Source organism: Otolemur garnettii, unplaced genomic scaffold (assembly GCF_000181295.1).
Source record: "Otolemur garnettii isolate 467f Iridium unplaced genomic scaffold, OtoGar3 scaffold00110, whole genome shotgun sequence".
Classification (NCBI taxonomy): Eukaryota; Metazoa; Chordata; class Mammalia; order Primates; family Galagidae; genus Otolemur; species Otolemur garnettii.
In genome coordinates, this window is record NW_003852505.1 from 491,523 (window position 1) to 503,800 (window position 12,278).

General features: G+C 35.0%; 1 non-coding gene across 1 annotated transcript; it reads left to right on the top strand.

Annotated features, from left to right (window-relative positions):
• The first annotated feature begins 699 nt into the window (after positions 1–699).
• On the top strand, positions 700–824 carry LOC111727537. The gene has a single exon (XR_002775070.1). It is a non-coding gene; the product is annotated as a small nucleolar RNA SNORA26 (small nucleolar RNA).
• The last annotated feature ends 11,454 nt before the right edge of the window (positions 825–12,278 follow it).

The window sequence follows — 12,278 nt, forward strand, 5'->3', positions numbered from 1 at the left end:
TATGCTAATGAAGTTTCTGACAATAAATCATTGGAATACATCATTTTCATTAGTAGAGGTCTACCTACTTTGAATAGGTATTTGGCTTTTGGATGCTTCTTACCTTCTCAATCTACATTACACAAAAGAGACAAAAAGGACACCAAATCATCTAGTGTTAAGTATTGATGCAAGCATCTTATCTTTCCTAATAACTGCTGTAAAATATGTGAACATGCAGAAATTGAAATCATCAAAAAGTATATTTGTTTTTAAGCCCAAGAAACATTATACAGGGAGTTCTGGAAAACAGAATAGTAAAAGATGCTCATTAAATGTATCACTAAATCAAATAAAATACATCAGGTAGGCACAAATCCATGATTTGCATTTTATTCTCTGCTACAGAAACCATAGCCTCATTACTAACACAGAATTAGGATGATGCTGAAAGTATCATTAACCTTAATAAGGTTATTTATTTATTAGCTTCTTCATGGTGACAAGAGGCAGTATGAGAAGGATAGGGGACAAAGGGCATCATTACCAAGGACCAATAGACTATTTTTAGGGAAGGCATTCTATTGTTTGTGTATATTTGAAGTAATAAAGGAGAAAGTGCCAAATAATACCTTATTATATAGCCAAACTATGTAAATTTATATCTAAATCCTGTGCTGTTAAAGACATCTTCTGTAAATCTCATTCACCCATATTAAAATATTTTTTAAGATTAAAATTATTGTGCTTTAAGAGGCTAATACAGAAGAGTAAAGTAAATCTCCATAAAACACAGAGAAGAGATGTTTAAAACTCTTCTTTGGATCCTGTCTGGAGTCACAGCTGAACCAGAAAATAATTCGTTACCATTTAAGCATCTTTGTGATTTTTTTTTAATATAGTTAATAGAACAAGAGATACATCAAAGTTTTATTGGTTTAAAAGGTCATTTTGAAACTTTCATCCCCCTTTTTTAATAGAATAAAAATTTAAAAAATATTAAAATTATTGTTGGCAATTTAAGAATATATTTTCATAGTATTTAATCTTTGAGAACCTATGTGATCACCATGTAAAATATCAATGAAAACGTTAGTCTTCATCTCTTTTGTTTAGGTTTTGTCAGAAAAGAATCATAGCAAAAAGTTTTGCCAAAACAGAATCTTTGATTTTCTTTTCTGATTATCACAGATTTGCCCTTTGTTCTTATTATGTATTTGATAAATGTGCAAATGAATGAACGAATTATCCTTTCGTTAGGTATGTTTTACATACAGTAGTGAACAAGAGAGGCATATTCTCCAATGACTCCACAGTTCTTAAAGGAAAAAAAAAAGAACTAGAATCTCATTCACTGAATAAATGTTTGTTGAAAATGTAGTATGTTCCAAGTGTTCTGATAGGCCCTAGAGATATAAAAAAATGAATTAGGTAAACACTGCCACTGGCTCAGAAGGAACTTAAAGTAATCAGAAAGAGCAGACATTAAATAATTAAATAATTAGAATACTATAGTTTTTTAATAGTCTGCTCTGGCTCCCATAATAGAACCACAGACAGGTTTTTCACATGTTAGTCCAAGATCAGTGTGCCAGGTGAGGCTTCTCTCCTTGGTTTGGAAACAGCTACCTTCTTGGCCTTTCCTGTGTGTGTGCACACAAACGGAGAAATCGATGGCATCTCTTACTTTTTTGTATAAGGGCACTAATCCTACTGGATTTAGGCCTACCCTTGTTTCCTTATTTAACCTCAATTACTTCCTAAAATCCCTACCTCCAAATATAGTTACATTGAAAGTTAAGGCTTTACTTACTATATGAATTTAGGAAGAAACATTTCAGTCTACAACAAGTTGTCACAGATGCTACAAAAAAAAAAAAGGTATATGAGAAGCTATTATGGCACACTTATGAGCATGATATACTACTCTAGGGGCTGAAGGAAGCCTTCCTTGAAAGAGTCATTTAAGTTTCCCTTGAGTCATGAGTAAATAAATATTTAGCTTATACAAAAATAGGGAAAGAGTGAAGAACCAGCAATAACATCTGCAAAGTTTTCAAAATATGGCACATTCAAAGAAATGAAATAAGTTCAAAGTGGCTTGATCAGAGACAGGGAAGACAAGAATGAGACTGAATAAGCAGGCAGGGGACAAATAGTCTTATGAGCTTTATGAAAGAGTTTAGAATCTGGGTGGTGCCTATGGCTCAAAGGAGTAGAGCACCAGCACCATATGCTGGAGGTGGCAAGTTCAAACCCAGCCCTAGCCAAAAACTAAAAAAAAGAGGGCGGGTTTGAATCTATCTTAAGGAGAGTGGGGAGGCATTCCATAATTTTAAATAGGGATCAGGTTTACTCTTTAGAAAGAGAACTCTGACTGCAGTGAATGAGTGTGTCTGCAGCAGTGCCCACATACTCTTATTTTACACATAGTCCTACTCATGCTTCAAGCTAAGCTTAAATGAATCTTTCAGGAAGGCTTCCATGAGTCCCTAGACTAGTATACCATGCTCATAGGTGTGCGGTGATAGCTACACAGAGTCGACATTCCCTTAGGATTTCCCCAGTCTATCTCCAGACTTTAGTAAACTGTTAAGAATGACCACTTTCAACTTTCACCTATACATAAAATTCTGCTATACTAGATTGGGTACCTTTACCCCTCTCTTCCATGAGGGAAAATATGGAAAAGAAAGGACTGGGAGATCGAGCACTTGTTTTAATATTCCCCTCACTCTTTTTCTCCTTCTCCAATGATAATAGTATTTAAAATTCATAATAGTAATTAGGCTCAGCACCTATAGCACAAGTGGCTAGGGCGCTAGCCACATACATGGGAGCTGAAGAGTTCAAATCTAGCCGGGGCCTGCCAAACAACAGTGACAACTATAACTAAAAATAGATGGGCATTGTGGCAGGTGCCTGTAGTCCTAGCTACCTGGGAGGCTGAGGAAGAAGATCGCTTAAGCCCAAGAGTTAGAGATTGCTGTGAGCTATGACACCATAGCCCTCTACCCAGGGTGACAGCTTGAGACTCTGTCTCAAAAAAAAAAGTAATTAATGTTTATTCATCATGTTCTATATGTCAAACACCATGCTCACTAATTTAAATGGGTTATTTTATTTAATCCTAAAAAGAATCCTATGTTATAGATACCAGGTTTTTCATTTTGTAGATTTTGAAATTAAGCCTTGAAAATGATTACATAAAGTGCCACAGAGCTGAAAGGTGGTAGAGTTATGATTCAGATACCATAATTGAAAGCTACAACTCATGCTGTTTGCTAGTTTTGTCTTCTAATGATGTGTCCAGGTTCTAGCTTAGTAGCAATGCACAGTAAGGAAAGAAAAAACAGAGAATTATCCCCTACTCTGTTTGTATCACTGCATTTTTCTTTATTGCCTCTGCCTGGAAGTGTTTCAACAGATTATAGAAATGTCTGATCCTTATCAATTTGAGAAAGGATGTTCTTTTTCTTTCATCATCCCTGTGAAAATAATGCACAAAAACAAGAGTATATGCTCCCTAAACCTCCCCAAAGGGAAGGGAGTAGAGGATGATAATAGATTTGTCCACTGAGCATCTATTATTTGACCTAGTATTTTACCTCATAAAGTAGAAGGCCATCCGGTCCCATACTCCAACTTCAAGATGGCTAAAACAAAATAACAGGAAATTGTAGAATGGCTATGCAATTTTTATTTCTGAGTTAAAGTGTATACTGAATCTTTTAATTTCCTTAATGGGCATAATGCTAGTCAGGTAAATTATTAACAATTTGGATTTAATTCAAAAATTTGGTTATATATTTCATTAGGCTCATATTTACTGAAGCATGGAGCAATCTATAGTAAAAAGCATCAGAAGTCTGTTTTACTGCCCATATTATAAGAAGCTGGAGCATAGATGTTTAAAAATTCCAAACTTTTTGATAAAGAGCTTGAATATAGTCAGATCAAGATAAAGAATAATTGCCCTATACAAAGGTTCCCTGCACATAAAAAATACCAGTGGACCTTTACTTGACTTCTTTGCAATCAGATATTAGAGTTATATCAAATTTGAAGTTTAAAAAACAAAACTAAATCCAAACTTTCCTAATGTGACTAAACATAGCAAAAAGTTTGTTTTCAGCAGATCAAGACACACCTTCCCCCAATGTTGCTAGATCAGTGAGTTATTACTATTATCACACGACAGGGGGTAAACTTTCAGAAATAATGGCTTATAAAAATACAATAGGCTTAAAATAGATGTGCATACAGGTTGAGAATGTGTTTTTGGTTAGTGGACATTAGAGAAAATCAGGAAAATTGGGGGACATTCTTGTCTGAGTATGTTGTCTCTACTGATGTACTCTGACATAAGAGTAAGACCATATGGAAAAGCATAAGGGCTTATACTTCTATGAAAAGGATACCTCTTCACCAAAGAGTAACAATGTCTAGGACTAGATCAGACAGTAGAGTGATAAACACCAGGGACTGGGGTGGTTGGTGGAGGTATAAAGAAAAGTTGGTTAATGGGTATAGATGTGCAGTTAGAAGAAATAAATTCTGATATTTGATAGCAAAGTAAGGAGGCTAAAGTTAAAAACAACATATTGTGTGTAGATCTAGTTTGTTCAAATCCCTAGAGTTAACATTACCTTAGGATTTTCCCAGTCTATTCAAGAATGTATCCCAGTAAAATAGCTACTAAAAGAGGGTTAACCTGATCTAAAATTAGTGAGGGACTTTCAAATACAGATGCACATAGGAGGTAAATCTGAAATGCTTTAACCTAAAAAGCAATGTGATATCGTCATACATAGGTTTCAAAGTCCAACAAAACTAGGATTAAAATGCAGTTAAGGCTTCAAGATGGCTTCTGGTACTCACCTTGTCTACAAAGAAGAATGAAAATAATAATTATATAATTACACTTTAAATATATCACCTAAGAAAGAACACTGGAATTCAACAGACAAGTGATAGCAAAAAACTAAGGCAAAGAAAGAGAAGTAAAGTAGCCTGCTCAGGTAGGATTGGCTGGCATCCTGGAGAGGCTCACACGTATGAGGAAAGCATAAGAAAATGGTCCCCAGAGGTCCACATTCCCACCATGGACACCTGTGATCTCAGCCATGGATTGTGCCACTCAGTCCACATGGGTACTGAGACTAAAATAGAGAACTACCTGGAGACCAAATGGTACCACAGGATAGCATTGCTCCAGTAAAGTAGCTCATGCTAGATCTCACAGACCTCTTGGAGTCCTAAGCAGCTACAGCATAGCACTATTTTGAAAGCCCAAATCCCATTAGACTAATCTTACCCTGTGGTCAAAATCCCATCCATCTCCATACTCTACCCAGGTATCTAGGAACCACTGCTCACTGCTGCCATCAGGGCTGAAGCATGAGCCATAGGGAGTGACTCCATTGCTCCCAGTAGCAGAGATTCTTTGTAATTAAAAACACCCTGAGAAAAGGCTATCTCACTTACAGCCACCACTTGGGGCTGAAGCATGTTTTTTTTGTTGTTGTTGTTTTGGTTTGGTTTGGTTTGGTTTTGGGGGTTCTTTTTTGCCACCAGTTTATTATTGCTGCCACTGAAAGAAACACTTCCCTCTTCAGGAGCAGGGCTACAGCATAAGTCTTGCCACCCCAACCTAAGCATATCATATTTCCAGCAGTCCAACTACTGCGTATTTATTGAAAGGAAAGAAAATCAGTATATTGAAGAGACAACCTGTTCCTGCAGGTTTATCACAGCACTATTCAAAATAGAAAAGTTATGAAATCAACCTAACTGTCCACCAATGGACAAATAGATAATACAATGTAGTATACACACATGAGAGAATGCTATTCAACGATAAAAAGAATGAAGTCCTGTCATTTGCAGCAATATAATAAACCCAAGTATTGGGGGTTTATTATGCTTAAAGAAATAAGCCAGGCAGAACGAGAGAAATATTTCATGTTATCACTCTTATGAACAAGCTCAAAAAGTTGATCTTATGGAGGCAGACAGTAGAGTGATAAATGCCAGAGACTGAGACGGTTGGTGGGGGAATGAAGAAAAGTTGATTAATGGGTACAAATGTGCAGTTAGACAGGAGAAATAAGTTCCGATATTTGATAGCAAAGTAAGGTGACTAAAGTTAACATCAACATATAGTGTATTTTAAAATAGCTAGAAGAAATGACTTGAAATATTCCTAACACATAGAAATAATAAATACTTGAGGTGATGGATACCCTAAATATTCTGATTTATTCTTTACACATTCTATGCATATAATAAAATATCACATGCATACCATAAGTATGTCCAAATACTATGAATCAAAAAAAGTTATACAATTTAGCTATATAATCTTAGGTAAATTAATTTTATGATTTCAGTTTTCTAAAATCCATAAGATAGGCAAAAATTCTTATCAATCTCATAAAATAATTGTCAAGATTAGGTAATGTATAGAGCTAGGAACATAGCACTTAATTTGTAAAGGCACAGGAAGCACTCTAGCAAATGTTGGAATTGTTAACAATGTTTTTGAATTTGCTACAATTATAATCTTTTGAGAACATTCCAATCGCAGGATCCTATATGCTCTCCTGCATTTCTTCTTCAATTTTCGCTCTTAATGCAACTTTGCAGATGTTTCAAACAAATATTTGAAGTTCCTAGAACTTTGTATATTGCTTCTATCCAAAATGGATTTGAATTGTCTTATGACAGAAACTATATAATTTATCTTTATCTTTTTTATGTTTTATTGGCACCTGAGTACCCATGCTTCTGAAAGGCAATGTTGCATGATAATGAAAGGGTTAGGCCAGGTTTCCTGAGTTCTACTCCTAAATCTTTTCTACTTACTAGCTATGCAAGTTACTTAATTTCTTTTTGCTTTAGTTCCCCTCTCTGGAAAAAAAAAGGGGGAGATGACGAAAGTACTTTAGCATTGTAGTGAGAATTAAATAAGTTAATACATGTAAAGTACTTGGCTCATCATAAGCACCTAATAAAGGTTAGCTGTTATTTTTCCCCTTTTCTAACAACTTTGGTCCCAACTTGCTACCACAGTCTTGTGCTGGCAGCATTGAGAAGTGTACTCAGATACAATATATGAAAGACATAACAACTCAAGTATAAGAATGGCTCCCACCTGTGAGGAGCAGATCTCTCAGGGGTCACAGAGTTAACTGCAGGTGGTCTATAAAACCATATATGCAATCATTTTTTCTCACAGAGCATTGATATTTTTAGAAAGATACTGCATTTGTAGACTTCAAATTGTTTAGATGCCAAACACACATGTACACACTACTCTTATATTTCATAAAGTTCTGAACAATGAATTCTGTATTATAATCCTATGGTCCTCAAAATTACAATTAATCAAATAATTAGAAGTATAATCGCAGCTTATTTAAAAACAGCAAAATAGCTCTAGATGTTTTTTTAAAATGGTTTTTGAATTGCTTCTTTTATTAAATGACTATATAGGCAACTAAATGCACCCAAGCTTCCAAGGAATACAGAAGACCAAAGAACCTGGCACTTACAAAATGTCCTAATTTATCTAAATATGAATCTAATAAAGTTAACAACATTGAAAAGTCAGCCAGATAAAATCTTTATTCTAATTGAAATAATTTCCATAAAGTATTTAAATCTTTTTCTTTTTAGGGCCTGGGAATAAAATTTGTCTTTAAAGCGTAGATTTAGTATGTCCTTTTATCAGGTGTAAAACACAAAATCCATATTAAGGACTTGAAAAATACACATTTGTATGTCTATATGTGAGCATTATGGGGAATGATAGGCTTTGTTATTTTTTGACTGTTAAGTACATTTCCTCTCAGTTCTTCAATATTTCTAGTCACAGCAAATTAAGCCATTAATTGTTAAGTTGCTTACATTCACTAAAGAAAGAAAACTGACAATATTAGTGTCAATTTAACCAAAATTAAGGTTCCCCCAAATGTTTTCCACTTTCAAGTATTATTTTCCTTTCATGTCAGAATATGAATTCATGGAGCAAAAAATAAAAATACATATAATAACTTCACTAGATGTATGTTTGACTCTGGGCACATTTTGTGGCTTTGGGCAAGAATATTAATTCTGTGACCTCTATTTTATATTCAATTCATTTGACATCACTGATGGCCTTGTAACTAGAGGAATCCATATTGAGATTAGCAGTGCCTATTTCATGTTGTATTGACAAGTATTAACTGTGAATACATATATAAAAGATCCAGACATATACTAAGCACTCAGTAAATGTTAATTTATTCTGAATATACATTGAAAATGAGGAATGGGTCATGACAGAAAAGGATATACAAAAGTTTTACACTTTTGGACATAAACTAAACACATATAATTATAACAGACAAATGTTGCAAATACATACAGTTAAATTATACTAAATAGACATAGCATTAACTAATAGAAATATTAAAAATATATGGAACTTCTATTTATAGCAATGTGACCTAGTATCTCAAACTTCTATAAATAAAAGATTGGGAAATGTTTTATGAAATATAATAAACATTCTTTTTATTTTTTTGGCCTATATATCTGTTTTTGTGCCATTACCATTTTGTTTGGAATACTATAGCTTTTTTTTGTTGTTGTTTATTGTTGGGAATTCACTGAGGGTACAAAGAACTAGGTTACATTGATTGCTTGTGTCAGATAAAGACTCTAGACATATGGCTGATCTCACAAGAAAATATGAAGAATCACCAATTCAAAACCAAAAAGGGAACTGCAAATCATATTGTTATCTGACAAAGGCCCTATGGATGTCCAAGAATTATCTGGAGGTCTATGCATCTAAAAACATTCAGTTTTAAGGACTGTGAGAATATAGGAGACAAGGCTTTGGTGCTTAGCAAAAGGAGGGTTAGAACTAAAACTTCACCATTAAATTAGGATCCTTGAAGAACTGCATCTTTGATGAAGAGGTATTTTAGAAAACGATCCACCTGCAGACAAAGGGACACCATAAAAAAGTTATCCATCTTAGCTTGGGTTCTGATTGAAGAAAAACAAAACTTCTTCCCTAATAATTTTTAGCCTAGAGAAGTACAAGGGTAAGAAATCACAAACCAGAGAAATTACTATTGTTCTTAGGTTTGAAGGATTACAGAAAAAAACTAAGCATAAATCATTATCATATGGAAACATCCTCCACCCACCCCTCAAAGCATGTGTACTATAAAGATACATCAAGTAATCTACTTAAACACAGTTTAAACACAGAATAAGCAGAATATCATGAAAAAATAAGAAATAAAAACAAAGAACAAAAGTACAATTAGACCTTCAAATGGTCATGTGCCATTTAATGATGAGGAAAATTTCTGAGAAATGTGTTTGGTGAGTTCCTCATTGTGCAAATATTATAGAATGTACTTACACAGACCTGGCTCACATATGTGTGTGTGTGTATTGCATAAGGATAAACAAAATGTTCCAATCCCATTAATTAATATCAATAATTACCCCTCCTCGATCTACAATGCCCATATCAAGTGCCATATATCAGGTTTCTATGTCTGCTCCATTATAATCTTATGGAGCAACAATTGTATATACAATCTGTAATTGACCCAAATGTTATACAATGCATGACAGTACTTCAGACACTTAACTATGTGAATTATAAAATACAGAATACAAAATAAGTGTCTTAAATTTTAAATAAATAATAGAAGTAAAGATAAAAGCAAGAATATGAGACTGTAAAGAAAATAGCAGAAATTTGAATAAGAACAAAAACTTTGATAACTGAGAAGGAAAATCATAAAAGTAAAATGTAATGATTAAACAGCACATTGTACTCAGCTGAAGAGAGGAGGACAAAAGACAGCAGAGAAATACACAGATATGAAAAATATGAAAATAAGTCGAGACGTTGCTGAAAACCTGAGAAGATCTAATACACATATAAGTGAAATGTAGAAGAAAATATAAGTATAGAGAAATTGGGATGTATATTACAAAGTTGGGGTGGGGGAGGCATAAAATAAAGAGATGGCTGAGAATTTTCCAGAATAAATGAAAGACATGGATTTTTGGATTCAGGAAGATGAAAATTTCTAAGAAAAATAAATATCTACATATAGATTCTCATAAACCATATTAACACCCCAAATATTCAATACATACAAAAAAGAAAAGGTAGATTATCTTCAGTGGAACAAAAAGAGAATCTCCTGTTGCATAAGCAGAAAGCAATGACAGTGGGGTAATAACTCCACAGGGATCAAGAAAAGTAACTATCAATCTAGAAATTATCATTCAAGAATAAAGGTAAAAAAGATATTTTTTCAAAAAATAAAAATAGTGAAAAATGTTCACCAACAGATTCTAAAGGAAAGACATGTAAAAGATACATTACAGAAAGAAAACTGAACATAAAGGCAGAAGTCACAATGTGAAAGAGAATGGAAGACCAGGCATGGTAGCTCACACCTGTAATCCTAGCACTATGGAAGGCCGAGGTGGGTGGATTGCTTGAGTTCAGGAGCTGGAAGCCAGCCTGAGCAAGAGTGAGAGTCTATTTCTACTAAAAATAGAAATATTACTTAGGCATTATGGCCGGCAATTATACTCCTAACTATTTGGGAGGCTGAGCCAAAAGGATTGTTCAAGTCCAAGAATTTGAGGTTGCTGTGAGCTATGATGCCACAGCCCTCTAGCCTGGGCAATAGAGTAAGACTTCGTCTCAAAAAAAAAAAAAAAAAGGAAGAAAGAAAGAAAAGAAAAGAAAGAGAGTAGAGAACAAAGAAATCAGTAAATACATGGAGGTATCTAAATAAATATTAACTAAAGGTTGAAAATAATAGTGATTAAGTTAGGGGAGGCTAAAGTAAAATTCTAGACAAATGTAAAATGTAAGGTAGGAGAGAGTGATCAAATTTAAAGAGATCTGAGATCCTTGTAACTTTCAGGAAAAAAGTAAAGATATTGATAAAATTTAGAATTTTATAGACTTCATTTTAAGACTTTAAGGGTAACCAATAAAAGATCAGAAATAGAATTTACAATTTCAAAATTAACAAGAAATAATGGAAAAAATAACAACAGTATCTCCAATGAATCCAAAAGAAAGCAAGAAATAAGAAAGAAGAATCATGACTGACATATAGCAGTGGCTGGATTTGGCCAGAGCTGCAAAGAACTAACACACTTGGGCAAGTTTCTGCGGGCACACTCAGGCCATGGCAGCGATAGGCAGGTGGCAGTTGCAGTGGGTGCAGTGGCGAGATTCAAGGGGAAATTTCTCTCAGTTTACACTCCTTGGGGGAGGCTAGGAGGTGCTCTTCCGAGCCGAAATTGGCCAGATTGGATTGCTGGCTGTAGCGAGCTCTAATGCAGATGGCAACTGGTGAAGCATCAATGGGAAAAATTTCTCATACCGAGGAAAACCACAGCGTGAAAAGGCGCCAGTACTTTGTATGAGCAGACATCTCGCTGGGTGCCTGAGGGAAGTGGACCTTTACCTGTATCAGGCTCAGGAACTCTGAAAAGATTGGAGAAGTAGGCACTCCCTAGCAGACTCTGGGGGCCAGTTGGGGGGGGGGCTGTCTAGAGTGGCCCTACTGCAGTTTGGCAGCGGGTGAAACATTCCCATGGAGGAAAGTTCCCGATCGGAGATATGCCATTGTGGAGAACCGGACGCCATTGTGTGGGCAGGCCTCTGGCTAGGGGCCTAGGGTGTGGCAGACCACCTGCAGGGAGTGGTCCTGCACTCGAATCAAGCCCAGGGACCTCTGCTTCCCATGTAAATGATTGTAGAGTCCTGTCACTGAAGAATTGTTGAGAATTGTGGAATACCAGATCTGCAGGGGCTGAGTGCTGAGGTGGAGGAGCAACCACCAGAAACAAGTAAGCTGGCAAATTGCTTTAAGCCTGGGAACCAGAGAGAAATTTACAGCTGTATTATTTGTCCCCCAAATTCACAGCACCACCTGGTGTCCAGGAAGTATATCGAAGCATAAATATATTCCTAGAAAAATCAAATCCCTACAACATATATATATGTGCATAAAATTTTTTTTGATTGCCGTTGCTTTTTTTCTTTCTTCTTTTTTCTTTTTAATTTAGCTTATATTATTATTTTTTCTCTTTTCTTTACTTGCTCAATTAGTTGCTGAGATTGCTTACATCAGGCTATCTCAGTGGGTTTTTTCATTATTCATTTTGTTTTGTTGTGTTTTGTTTTCCTTTTCTTTTATCTTGTTTCAATGTTCTTTGCTTTTTGCTAAGTTGTAAGGTTGGACCTT